General features: G+C 62.3%; 1 protein-coding gene across 2 annotated transcripts in view; it reads right to left on the bottom strand.

Moving 5' to 3' along the window:
• Window positions 1-14,363, bottom strand: part of VAV2 (vav guanine nucleotide exchange factor 2) — a 160,952-nt gene that overhangs the window by 144,637 nt on the left and 1,952 nt on the right. The window lies entirely within an intron of this gene.

Genomic DNA, 14,363 nt, shown 5'->3' with positions numbered 1-14,363 from the left:
AGGCAGGCCGGGCCCAGGACCAAATCTGGAACCCTCCACAGAGGGCTAAAGGTCTGTCTGTGCCTGAAAGGCCAACGGCAGCACAGGAGAAATGGGGTGCTCTCATGGACAGTCCAGCTCCCCTCGATGAGAACCTGGGTGGAAGAAGGCTGGTGTCTGGGGCCCCACAGTCTGGAACGCCCTCTCCGCTCTGGCCAGACCTCCGACTACCTGGGATGGGAGGCACCAAGAGAGCGAGTGCCCCAGCCCCGTCCCCAGACCCCACACTCAGGACACCAAAGCCACATTCACTGCTCGGGGGAGGGAGGGAAGGGGAGAAGAGGGGGTTCTCCATGGGAGCAGAGGCTCCAGAACTCATGGATGGGCACAGAGAGAGCACTGAAGAGCAAGGAACCGACCAGGGCCCAGCGGCTGGGTGCAGAGTGGCTCTGTCCCCCACACTCACTACCCCCCGGGGTGCCTGGGCTGCCCGAGAGGGCCACAGGTTGGGAGGTTGCAGGCTGGGGTGGCCGGTGACGCCTGCCCAGGCCCCACCTCTCATCTCTCTCCAGGCACTGGCAGGAGAGGTCTCCAACCCGACCCTGCAAGGCTCCCGGGAACCAGAAACCCCACCATCTCAGGGATGATTTTTACCAACAAGGAGGAAACTGAGGCCGGTCTGGGATGAGTGCTGCTGGGTCAATTAATTCCTTAAACAGTTTTCTAGAAATCGTCGTTTGTGATTTTTGGGGGGGTCTCCACTTCCATTCCTGGTTTACTAAAGACGCCCTGCCGGCCTCAAGGTCATGGCACAGGCTGGACCCACCGGCCAGGTGTTCCCCATGCTTCCCGGCACCTGAGATCCTTCCTGGTGGGTTCACACTCGGGGAGCAGAGCGGACCCCAGGGTCTGACACACCTGTCCCTGTGAGGCCCCAAGGCCCACGGTGATTTCACAGCGGTCGGGACACGGTGAAAGTCTGCACCTCGGCACACGTGAAATAGCGTGGGCGGAAAGCCTCAGGGGGCAGGCGTGGCAGTGACAAATCAGGCTCCTGGGCGGAGAGGAGGGTGACGGCCCCAGCTCCATGGGGACACCGGTGACGCCAGCCACGTGCACAGCGTCCTCCAGGCCGCAAACAGACCAGCGAACCTTCAATCTGTACCCACGTGTGTCTCTGGTCCCATCCACACCAGGGCCTGCGGAAAGCACAAACCACACAGGGACAGGCCATGACCCTCCAGGGTCCTGGAGCAGAAGGCAGAGCCCAGATCCCCTCAAGGGACACGGCACACAATCGCGGTCCCCTTTCTCCTCCCAGCTATGCACCACCTCCAACACAGGCCCTGGTGGCTCTCGGAAGCGGAGGACAGGGTAAGGGGCATCCCAGGTCTCTGACACCAACACGGTGTCCAACAAGGGTGCCCCGTGCTCTGACAGCCCAGGGCTCAGTCTTGGGGTCTGCCCCACCCGAGCTCGGGCCTTGAGAACGAGACACCGGGCAGCTGGGTCACGTGCGGCCCCCGGGGTCCCGGCAAACGCTCCTGGCTGAGACACTGACGAGGCTGGCAAGTTACCCTCCCCGGAACCCGCTGCGGCGCTGCTTCCTGATTAAAGCTTTACTGAATCGATAGCAATAAAATGGTCTCAGAGAAATCGATCGAAGCGGAGCCCTTTTTAAGAAAAACCACTCTTTCCACAAGCAAAAATCACTTAAAAATAACCCACACGACTATTCTGGGGTTTGCGGCAGTCTTGCTGGGTCTTTGCAAAGGCCGTCGTGTTACCTGAAGATGAATCAGGCCGGGGACCCGCACTTCCCCAGGGAGCCGGATTCTGCCGTGCAGGCCACGCGCTTCCGAGAAATGAGGACACCTGTTTACAACCCGAATAAACCGTGCGCTTGCGGAGGCAAAGCCCTTAGTGATCGAGAAGGTCGTGCTCAGGGAGAGTCTGGAGTGGAGCCCCATGCTAGGGGAGGCGTCTGTCTGCCGTGGCCCCGCAGAGGCCTGCGGAGTTTGTCCCCCCGAGGCCAGGGGCAGCCCCTCAACCCCCAGTCCAGCCTGGACAGTGACATGGTCGGCTACACAGAGACCGGAAAAAGAGCAGGAAACCCAGAGCCAGACGGAGAACAACGGGGCGGGACTGAAACGCCGTCGCCCCAGCCCCCGGGCAGGGCAGATTCCGGACAGACCGCTGGGGGAGCTGGGCCTTCCCGGGCCGCTGGCCAACAGCAGACCTTGAGCCCCAAGGGCGAATCTGAACACGCCCCACCAGCTCCCCCACTGTCCGAGCCTGACATCAGGGTACCCCAGAGCCCGGAGCTCCTCTCCCTTCCCCAGGCGCGGGCCTGAACAGTTTTCCCGCTGGGGTGACCACATCCGTGTCCTCCCCAGCCTCAGCCTCCCGGACTGCCGACTGTGGCCTCCGATCCCGTCCTGGCGCTGCGGCCAAGCAGAACTTTCTGGAGCCAAACGTCACGCTCTCTCTGGCCCCCTTCTACGACTGTCTGGCACCCCAGGTGAAGCCTCCCACCCACCACTGCCCTGCCTGCAGCCTGGAAGGCCGTGGCCGAGTCCCTCCAACCTCCCCCAGAGCTGACCGTGGCTCCCCTTGGCGGACCCCAGACTCTGAGCTCCTGGAAGGAGCTGTCGGGCCTCCCCCATCTTTCATTCGCCCTGAGGGCCAGTGGATCACAGGCAGTAGGTGCTCCGTAAATGTTCCCTGTGAGCTGGAAAGTCCCGGTGAGCTGCGGGGGCCTGTAGGAAGAGCCCCCAGGGGAAAGGCCTGGCAAGAGGAGACCCGACGGGCAACAGGACAGAAAGCCGCCACCCCCAGAATCCGGTTGCCGGGAAGACCACCACCCCTCCCAGAGAGGCCTGGAGCCCCATTACATCCCACAGTGACCCCTATGGAAACCAGTGCCCGTGGGTCCCCAAAGCTCCTGTCACATGAAGCAGCAGTGTCCATACCACAGGAGGGGACCAACTCCCAGGCTCCCGGGCCTCTGGGGACCTCGCCTGCTCACACTGCAGCACGTTTCACAGGTGAGCCCACTGGGATGCGGGCGGGGGGCAGGGGAGGGGTCACTGAGAAGCATGTCCAGGGGCGCATGCGGCCACATCAGCGGTGGGGCAGGTCCAAGCTCAGGCCCAGCTTGGCTCCCGATGCCACCACGACGGCCCTTCTTTAGCTGAAGGAGGAAACACAGCCAGGGCAGCCCGTGGATAAGGGTCCCCTAGGCCCACGCAGGCTGCAAAGACACGGGCTTCTCCCCTGAGCCCGGCCACGTGGAGCCACGCACACCAGCAGCTGCCCTCGGACCCAGCAGGGTAGGGACAAAGGCTCCGGCCTCCCGCACCCTGTCGCCAGCACGGGGGTCCTCAGGGCCAAGCGCCCCTCCATGTGCGGGGGCAGGGGGCAGGCATGGCTGGGTCCCGAGCCCCGCACAGCAGACGGACCGCTGCCCCAACTCTCCTGCCGTCCACAGCTCTGCTGCCCTGCAGCCTGGCTGGCAAACAGATGTTCCATTTACGCAGCTAAATGACCACAAAATGCACCCAGAGAGACGGCAGGCCAATTTCTCCCAAGGTTTATTTGCATGAGGAGGTAGTGGTACAGGAACATTCTATCTTCTCTTTTTTTAGAAACAAAACAAATTCACTACACACATGAGTTAAGAGAAAAAAAGACAGCGGCTTGCGGCGCGGGAGCGGCTAAGGGAGGCGTTGAAGGCTCCCACGCTCGCACAACTCAGGAGCCCCAGGGCGCCACGTGGGATAGGGCGCCGGCGCCGCAGGTGGGCGGGTGGCCACGGGTCTGAGTCCCGCGTCCATCCCCGACCTGCGAATGTGGACCAGCTCCCGCGCTCCCTGAGCCTCAGCCTCCAAGGCTCTCCACCGGCTGCCGATGGCCTCCACTCTCCGGGCCGGCCTCCGTCAGGGCCAGGTCTGTGACCACCAAGCACCTCAGCACTGTGACTGACTACCATCACCCACGCATCACAGCAGCCCGGGAGCAGCCCAGAGCAGGCGCAGCACAGCAGGTGACACGTCATGCCCAAGGAATGCCGGCTGGATCCCTGGCCCACCACCCAGAGGTAGTCCGGGTCCGGGCGCTGGCCTGCACGTCCCCGGGACCACCGCAGGGCAAAGCAACAGAAAGGCTGAGTACCGGAGCTGCTCCGCCGGGAGCCCAGGCCAGGGCTGTGTCCCACCCTGCAGGACACAAGCACCACCAGCCAGAGGCTCAGGCAGGAGGGAGGGCGTGGGACAGGGATCCAGGGACCCGGGGACCCCCACGCTGGTCCACAGTGTGGTCCCTGGCATAAACAGCACCAGCTGGCCAGGGGGCGGCCAGGGCCCCCCACAAGGAGACAGGGTGGGCAGAGCTCTACAGGCAAAGCCCGGAGCCCTCCGCCACCTGCAGGAGAGTGGATGCCAGCCCCAAAACAGGAGGCGGATGGCATCGCCCAGACTTTTCTGGACTGCGGACAGGCTCGGAGACGGGAGCCTCTGGCCGGACAGCAAAGCACAGACAACAGACCACACCTGGCCTCCTGACCCCAGCGTCCCCTCGGAATCGTCCACACTCGCGCCTAGCTCCAGAAATGAGCCCCAGAAATGCGGCTGGGCTTCCGAACCCCCTGCGGGGCCGGAGCAGGTGCGCACACGCCACCTGCGGACGGCGGGGTTTACGGCCTGGATTCGCCGACTCCGGCATTCACTCCCAGACACGGCGTCTGGCCCCCGTGGCCCCCGTGGGGGAGACCGGCAGGAGCCCCGGGCGGGCGGGAAGACCCACGGGAGGGCGGCAGGGAGGCTGCAGGAGCGCGGCCGCCGACGTGGGGACACCGGCTCTCCCAGAGACACGGAGAAAGTCAACATCCTGACTGAACGCCGGGGCCTCCTCTGCGTGGGCTCCCGGACACCATCGCGGCCCCGGGACCGCGGGTCTCCTGCCTTTACCGGGTGGCGGCAGGCACGCGACGCGTGAGCCAGAACGCAGACTCCCGCAGCAGGCGCCGGCCGGCTTGCGCAAGAGAGAGGACACGCGCGCAGACCCCCCACCCTCCTCCTGACACCCGGACCGCGGGACTCCTTCTAGTTCACGGGGCGACTTCGGATGCCCCACGAGCCCTCCTCCCATCCACCCGTGGAGGCACCGAGAAATGACAGTCCCATGCTCCGGGGGGACAACTGACACCCAACGCCTCACGGGCTCCTGGACCCATCTGTCTTCGCCCCAGCTCTCCGGGCCACCCTGCTTCGGGCACTGAGTCAGAGCCTGGAGCAAGGGCAGCCTTTCCCTGACTCCTCACTCCTGGAGAGGGAAGGCACCTCGAGGAATGCCCGTCCCAGTGCCCTGAGTCCTGGAGCAGCGTGCACCCAGGGGTGCACCCACCCAAGAAGGGGCCTGAGAAACGAGCCACGTGGGAGACCTTTTAGGGCCTTTTAGGGGCCCAAATGTGTGCGAGCTCAACGACGATATTCAAATATATGCTATTAGTATTCTGACCTTGATGTCAACCCAGTCATAAAAGTAGGACTTTTAATGTCTCTTAAAGAAGGGGGAGGCCATGGGCAAAGGCGTGCAGGGCCCTCGAGAGTCACATGGTGGCCCTGTGGGTCCCCACCACGGCCAGCACAGGGTTCCAGGGTACGTCCCCAGGGTGTGCACTCACCTGCCACAGACTCCTCCCAGCCCCACAAGGGGATGCAACTTTTCTGTGGTCAAAGACACATAACGAAATCTACCATCAGTGATTCTGTTCCTTCGCCATGATGTGCAACCAGCGCCTGGGTCCAGAGCCTTGTGACCCCAAACACAAGGCCATACCATGAGCAGCCAGTGCAGGGCCCTCTCCCCAGCCCAGCTTCCACCTGTGCCCGACACGCGCGAGCCCGGAATCACGTCAGCCTCCCCGGCCCTCATGCTCTCGAGTCCAGCTTCCCTCCCCAGCACAATGTCTCTGAGGCTCAGCCACACAGTTTGCCTTTGCCTGTTCGTCCACTGAGAAAGAAGCCAGTTTTCATACCCATCCTACAGAGGGGGAAACTGAGACCCCACAACACTGCAGCACGAGGGCCCACCGTGGTCAGCAGGGAAGCCAGGACACCAGCCCCGAGCCCTCGCCACCCTGTGCCTGGACACCTCGAGGGAGGGGGAGCCCGGCCCCCTGTGCAGCCAGGAGCACGGAGGCCCGGGGGAGCAGCCATGTGGCAAGCCCCCAGGCGCCCGGTCACACCCCACTGCCCGGCTGCAAGCCTGCTTCCTTTGAGCTCTGGGCCAAAAACAAATTAAACCGAATGGTTCAGAGTCAGTTCTCATGGGAAGCCCGTCATCTACAGAGGAAAACAGCTCAGATCGCAGTGTCTCTCGTCCCTCCCTGAAAGGACCGTCTGTGACGTTCCCTCCTGTCCCCGCGGCCAGATGAGCCTGGGGCTGGGGGGTGGAGCCCGGCCCCCCATCCAGGGTGTGGAGGGGCAAATTAAGAGTAGGAGGAGCTGAGGGCAAGGCGGGGAGGGAGGGTGTCAGGATGTGGCTGCCATGAGCAGGGGAACAGAACCTTCTGCCACCCCAGGGGCCTGACACAGGGTATGAACAGACAAAAGCTTCCTGAGGTGTCCTGTGTGCCCAGGACACGTGGTGACACCCGGAACCAGACACCCGCTTGTACAGTTAAAAGCTGGGACGGTCCCTGCTCTAGCCATGACCACTGTCACCAGGGCACCACCCCATTCCTGGGGCAACACTGAGGCCTCCCAGCACACAGCCCGCCACCCCCAGGTGCCAAAGCTCATAGAAGCCGTGCCACGGACCACAGCCGGCCCCCACGGGGAAGCCAAGCCAGAGAGGCCAGACAGGGGCTTCAGAGCTCTGGCGTGAGAAAGGCCGGGGCTGGTGGGGCCCCAGGTCTCTGAGGGGGACCCTGGCAGGTGGCTTCGCCCTTGCACCTCTGCAGAGGCCCCCCTCCTGGGGCCACGGGGCCACACCACCCGCCCCTGGCAACATCCTGTGTCTAGGACACAGCTAGATAATCAAGTGAATGTCGGTGCAACATGTGTCCCCAGGAAAAGAAGGGGTGCTCAGGGAGGAGACCAGGCAGAAGCAGGGCTGGGGCACAGGGGGGCCAGCACAGGAGCAAGCGGACGCCTGGAACCCCAACTGCCCACCTACACAGGGACTCCCAGGGACGCCCTCTGGCATCCACCCGCCCACCTTCCACGTGCCAGGGACGCACCTGTCAGGCCACAGCAGGACCTCGCACGCTTCGGGGCGTGCCAGGAGGCAGACAGCAGGAGACCGGCAGGCACCCCTCCCCGCACAGGCGGCGGCATGGGCCTCCCACTCCTGTAAAGACCTGGAGGCTGAAGAGCCCAGCGGACAGACAGGAGGACAGGCGGCGGGCCCCGCACGGGACCATGGACGCCGCTCCTGTGAGGCCTGAAGCCCAAAACACGGCAAACCACAGAAGCATTCCCAGGCTCAAGCTGAAGGTGACGCGGGGCAGACAGGCAGGTGTATTGAAGCCCTTGTATGACCTCTACGGAGACGGGCACATGAAGCCCATGGAACAGGGAGGTGCCCCCCACCCTGGGGTCCCAGGGGCAGTTCAAGCTCAGCCCCGCCGCCCTTGGCGGTCACGCATTTGTTGTTCCTGTTTATCTTCTGGATTCAGAAACCGAAACAGTGGGAACAGCTACCAGCTGAGAGCCCAGAGGCTCGGGGCTCCTCCGGCTGCCCCTGGGCTTGCCCTGGCCTGAGCGGGGCAGTCCTTGTCGGGGCAGGGGACAGGGGCTCATCCCACGCAGCTGGGGCCCCGTGGCACAGGCGGTGGGCGGCGGCTGGAGCGTCCGCTCCCGGGCACTAGACCTCCCCCCAGGACGTTGAGGACTCCTTCACCTCCCCAGGAAGCCTCCACTCGCAGGCCTGCTCGATTCCTCCGCGTCGGGAAGCACCATGTTGTTTCTCCAGGACCCCCCCTCCAGAGGGTCAGGGACACAAAGTCAGGGGTCTCTTCCGCTCTCGCCCAACGCCCATGGGCAGGTGAGAGCGAACGTGCCAGTGACACAGAGAGTTCCCTCCCAGCGACGGGCACAGGCGAAGGGGACGGCTGCATGTTGGCAAGAGGCCTCAACCTCCACGTGGCCGTGGGACCTCAGGCAGCCGCCTCGGCCTCTCTGTTAAGTGCCCGACCCGGTGTCACACTGGGGCAGCCAGGGACTCAAGCCTCCCAGAACAGGGCCCAGCTGGCAGCTACGATCTAGAAGACCTGGGGGGCCTGTCTCTGCAGCAACCACCCACCTCCACCCTTCAGTTACCCAAAGGCATCCAGTTTCCAAGGCCATCTCAAGGGCCACCTCCTCCATGAAGCCCTCCACAGTCCCTTCCCTCCAGGATCCAAGCATCTGTATCTGATAAGAACTAACACAGCCCCCAAAGATGGGACAGCAAATCACGCGTCTGTCCCCACCTCCTGCACCGTCCAGCACTGGAGCTCCTGGGATGGAACCAGCAGAGAAAGGGGCTGAGACCCTTCCAGCAGGCACCCAAGGTCACCCACAGAGGAAGGGGCAGGGCTGCCATCCGGTCCTGGGCCCCGTGCTCCTTGGCCAACGATCCTCCATCTGTCTGGGCATCACCCAGCCACCACCCACCCCCTGGGGCTGTAGGGTAAATGAAGATGGAGGCAGGAGGGAGGGTCCAATCCAGGCGCTGGCCGCCCACCCTCTCTTAATCTCCGTGAGGCTCTGCTGCAGCTGGGCGGCCAGAGGCAAGGTGGGGCCCACTGGCCAGGGAAGGAGGCTGGGCCAGCCAGCAGGATCACGCCGGCCACCTAGGCCTGGGGAGGGAGACTTATGGGGCCAGATGGGAGGCAGGGGCAGTGCCAGGCCCACATTTTCCCACCAAATCTTCCCAGTAGCCTGCAAGGTGGTCACGGGCATCCCCTGTGAAGACGAGGAGACCAGGGCTCAGCCAGGCCCACGACCCTGCGCCACGAAGACCCCCACTGCAGCCCAGGGGCCAACGGCAGTGGACCCCCCACTGCCCCTCCAGAGGCCAGCAAATGTCCGCGCCATTCCAGACATTGGGGGACTCTGCCCCGGTGGCCCCCTGCTGCCTCTCCTGTGAGATGGGGCTGAGGGCCGAGCCCCACCACAACCCCTCCATGGAGGGTTAGGGTTAGGGTTGAGGTCCCGGCCCCCAGCACTTAGCCCAACTTCTGGCGCAGGTGAAGAGAGCTTTGTCCTTGCCAAGCACGTCCGAGGGCCCTGGATACAAATGGAGATGTGACAGCAAACTCTGGGAGGGTGGGGACCAGGGACCGGGTCTCCTTCCCAGGCCCCAGGACAGGCCCTTAGCCCCGCAGGCAAAGCCCACCCCCTGGTTTTGTACGGGCCACAAACTAAGGAAGGTTTCCACATTTTTAAACAGTCAAAGGAAAAAAAATCCAAAGAGTATATTTCGTGACACACGAAAATGACATGAAATTCAAATTTCATTCTCCGTAAAGTTCGCTGGCCCCCGCCACACTTCCTCGTTTCCAGATCGGCCCGGCTGCCTTCGCACAGGAGGGCAGAGCTGAACGGTCGCGACAGAGCCTGTCAGGCCCGCGAGGCCCAGAATATTTGATACAAGACCAGTGCCGGCCTCTGCCCTGGGAGTGGGCGCCGGCGGTCGGCCAGGGCGCCGCAGCGGACGGGGGTAGACTCAAGGGGCGGTCAGGACAGAGGCCCATCCGGCAAAACTGCAGACTCGGGTCTGGGTCTCTGCCTAAACCAGGGCCCCGCCACCCCGGTCCCACAAGCGCTGTCTGTCCCGGATATGCCACCCCTGAAGCCACGAAGCCGGGGACACAGACGTGGCCTGGACACGAGGCCAGGAGGAAGAGGCTGGAGGATGTGATGCTGCCCACTGCCCAGAGCAGGACCCACCGCCATTCTGGGAAAGATGACAGAGTCCCTCTCCAGAGTGGGGACACCCTTGGCCACCCTAACCTCGTGCAAGAAAGAGCTTGAATGAGGCACTGGGGTAGGGGCTCCCCGTGGCTACACATCCTCGTCAGGCCTCCAGCAAGGCTGCTGCCTGCACGCAGGACCCCGGGCTCAGCAGAGCCCCCATTCTCTGCATGGGGACACCCACGTCCAGGGCCCAGGTGGCCTCTCCAGCAAATGCAGAACTTCCAGGCTCCAGCCCAGCCCGGCGACACCAAAGCCACAAACAATGCACCAACCACCGCGGCCAGGCGGTGCCCTCCTATGATGTGGCCGCTGATGCCCATGGGCCCTGCCTGACGAACCCACACGCAAGCTTCAGGCCCCCCACACACACAGCCCGGGGTCCCTCACAGCCGGTCAGGCCAGCACCAAAGATGGGACCCCGGCACACTGGCCTCGGCCACCAGCCCAGGCCCGGGTGGCCCACTCAGAGCCTTAATCCCTGCACATGTGAAAGCCACGGTCAGGGAAGTCCACATTTCTCCACTTTCACCCCTAAGAAGCCTTTCTGAGCACTTTTCATGGTCAACCTCCCATACGACGCCACAATGCCAGAAGTGCCGTGTGTCTGTTCTGTACTCTGTGTACATCTGAGCTCTGTACGTAAAAAGAACATGACTTCCTCACCTCCGAAGAATTGATTTCCGCCACACTGGAGGCCATATCACCCTGCTGAGAAGGCAAGGGTTCGTTAAAGTGTGTTATTAAAATTAACATCATGCATTTCTTTTTACCTTTTTAACCGGATCACCGGAGGTTTTGAAATATGGAAGGAATTCACATGTTTCTATTTGGCAGCCGTGATACAGACAGAAAACAAAGAGAAATGTGCACACAGCACACCCATCTACACTTGTGGCCCCCCCCGCGCACGCGCGCACACACACACAGCACCAGCTCCCACTGCGAGGGCCGCGGGAGGGCCGCGGGGGGCAGGGACAGCCCGCAGCGGTGTGCACACCAGCAGCCAGATCTTGGCTTCTAAGCACCCCTCCCCACGAGGGGACCAGAGCTCCTCAAAGACAGGGCTGACTCCTGAGCTGGGACAGAGGAGAATGCAAAAAGACATCTTGCTCCAGAAAGTAGCTGAGAACACGGGGAGCCTGAGTGGCTGGCTCAGTCGGTTAAGTATCTGACTCCTGATTTCAGCTCAGGTTGTGAAATCGGGGTCATAAGATTGAGCCCAGAGCTGGGCTCTGTGCTCAGCAAGGAAGTCTGCTTGTCTCCCTCTGCTGCTCCTCCACCCCAAATAAATAAATAAAATCTAGAAAAAAGGAGGAGAAGAAAGAAAGAAGGAAAGAAAAGAGGTAGGAAAAAAGGGAAAAGGAAGGGAGGGAGGGGGAAGGAAGGAAAGAAGGAAAGAAAGAGGAAGGAAGGGAAGGAAAGGAGAAAGGATAAGGGAGGGGAGGGGAGGGGAGAGGAGGGAGGGGAGGGGAGGGGAGGGAAGAGAACTGCTGGGAACATCTTAAAATGCATAGCAGCTGCCTTGAAGCAGTTCCGGGGCAAACGCGAGCGTGGAAATAAACGACAGTAACAGATTACAACCCGCGGAATAAAACAAGAAATTATAATGCAAACTGGCAGGAAGAGAGGGGAAGGAAAAACTGGAGGTGCACTTTGCCCTAGATCCCTTCAAGAGAAGAGCCCTGAACGACGGAGGACAGAGCGACGCCACGGAGCGGACAGGCAGACACCGCCTGGGACAAGGCTGCACGTGCCACCTGCAGGACAGGAGCCGGAGCGGAGGCACCGTCGCTGGTCCCCCCGCAGGCGCACACCCCGACTCCAGTCCCGAGGGGACATGGAGGGACCCAGCGGCGGGACACTCTGCCACAAAGGGTGCTTGGAATCTGCAGGTGTTGAGGTCACGGGCACAGAGGGAAGGCTGCGGAGCTGCCCCAGACCGAGGGGCTGAGGAGGACCGCAGACAGCGCCCCTCCGGTTCCCCTTCTGCTGAGCCACCATGTCCGGGGACACATGAGTGGGTAACGCCTGAGACAGGGCTGAGAGGCCGAGCTGCGCTCACCGAGAACAAGGCCCTTGTTTTGCGGGCGACGTACTAAAACGTTCGGCGTGGGGCCCCAAATTTCCCCCTCACCTGCACTGGGGCGAGCCACGTGGAGCTCTTCTGAAAGTCCGAGATATTTTCCAAAATTTGGAAAAGGACAAGAGGCTTCCTGTTTCCACAGAAGCAGGGGTTCCTCGGTGCTGCGCTCTGCCCTGGTGTCCCACGGCTCGGCCTCAGGGCCCAGGCCCCGGTGGCCTGTCCTCAGCAGCCCCGAACACCTGGGGGCACCTGCAGGCCACTTCTGCAGCCCAGGGCATCTGGGCGACACCTCCACACCCTCGCTCTTCCAGAAGCGTCATGAGAGCAGGACCCCGGCCACATGGCCCCAGCCCCTCGCCAAGCACAAAGCCTGCCTCGGAAGCCCCCGAGATGAGATTCTGGAGGAAGGGCTCGTCCCAGTCCCCCTCCAGGCGGGGCTCTGCAGAGGAGGCAGCAAGAGCGTGGCCCCCACATGCTGGCTGGAGTAAAAGCACCCGAAGTGCAGGGTTAGCGACCTACCCCTGTGTGGCACACACGGGGGCCACAACCAGGCTCGCCATACCGTGAGCCAAGAGAGTGCAATCAGAGCAGGCTTCCTGGAGGAGGGGCCTCTAGACCAGCTCCTCCAGGAAGAACCAGGCCAAGAGAGGGGGAGTTCTACCAGCAAGGGCACAGCTCATCATGGGTGCTGACCGCAAAGGTACGGGAGTGGGGAGCAACATGCCTGAGGCACAGATGGGAGACGTAGGCAGGAGAGTTACCCTGCGAGGACCCCGGGTGCCAGGCTTCCCAATCTGTTCTCCGGGGAGGAGGCCTGCTGGGGCGCTGTGGGCAAGAGGCCGGGCGGGTGGTGCCCTCCAGGTTCAGACAGCGGACGGAGCGCAGGGACTCTCTGCTGGCGTCAGCAACCTCAGGACGTCCACGGCCAAAGCTGCTCCCGACACATGGGACCTCTCGTTAGGATCAGCGGTTGCGGCCGTACCTAATTATCTTAATTAAACCCAAGGTGACTTCCAGGCATTTTGGATTTAAAAAAAAATTAAAGCACGGCCTGCCAGCTCCAGGAGGGCACGACGGAGGGGCCTCCCGGCGCTCTGCACGAACACCTCCCAGCCTCCGGCTCTGCTCACAGCAGATGCCCCGTAAGTGCACATGGTCTTACGCTCCTTTGGGGCCAATAACCCAGCTGAGGTCAGCTCAGAGTGAGGGACATTCCAAACGCTATGCTCTGAAAACAGGATGTCACCACGAGAAGCCAGCACGGCCTTCTGGAACAAGGGGACAACATGGAGGCCTCCGGGCTGGACGGGCGTCCGGCTCTCCAGGACCACGGAGGCCGGAAGGCCCTGCAGACTGGACTCACCACAGAACACGGGCACCCACCGTGCACCCCATCCTCCCCGTGGAAGCAGACATGCGGCAGGAGGCACGGAACGAAAGTCAGCCAGAAGCTCGAGGAAAGCTTGCAGAATCGAATTCGCTCCAGCAATCCTACAAGGGAGACTTAAGCTCATGGCCTGGTTTCCCCTCTTCCGACCTGTGTGACCTGAGGCCACCAGATCTGAGCGTCAGCAACCTCATCTATGAAACAGGAGCGGTGCGGCCTCCCCAGGACCCTCCCCAGTGAGAGAGGGAAGCCTGCACTGTCCTTGGGATCCGAGCATTGGGGACCAACAGGACATCTTTCATCCCCCGCTCTAGGGAGGGTAAGCTCCCTGAATCACAGAGACCGGCCACACAGAGAGGCCCCCGGGCTCTTCTCCCAAACCGGCACGGCCAGACCTGCCAAAGAGAATGATTTTCTTAACCGTGAATATACAGACGGAGCCAAGGCATAGACCCAACGAATACAGGTTCTCACGGCGACAGAAAAACAAAGATGGGGTGATCCACCCCAACCCCTACAAGATGACCGGTGGGCTGAGGTCAGGGAGAGCAGCCCTCAGCCTCAGCCAAGACAGTGGTCCCTGCCAGTGTCCGAGGACCCACCTAGAATCACTAACGCCAGCTCTGCGCTGCACTGAGGACGTTTCCGTCTTAACCTCGGGGAACCCTCAGCGCGCGGCATTAAGGAAACTACCGTTGCTGTTCCCATTAAACAGATGGGGAAACTGAGGCCCCAAAGGTGGTCACCTACCTAGAAGGTGATGGTGCCAGGCTTCAGCGAGCACACGTCCACGAAGACACACAGATGCTCGCCCGGCTGCTTCTCCCTAGCACCAAGTCCCCCTTGACACCCTTCAACCAGGCTGTGACACGGGGGGCTCAAAGGGACTGTGCTGCTGTCAGGGCTGCTGCCCCATCGACGGCTCTAGGGACCCCAGGATGTCTCTGTA

This window comes from Lutra lutra, chromosome 13 (genome assembly GCF_902655055.1).
Source record: "Lutra lutra chromosome 13, mLutLut1.2, whole genome shotgun sequence".
Taxonomy (NCBI): Eukaryota; Metazoa; Chordata; class Mammalia; order Carnivora; family Mustelidae; genus Lutra; species Lutra lutra.
Note: the sequence above shows the minus strand (reverse complement) of the source record. Positions and strands in the feature narration are given on the sequence as shown.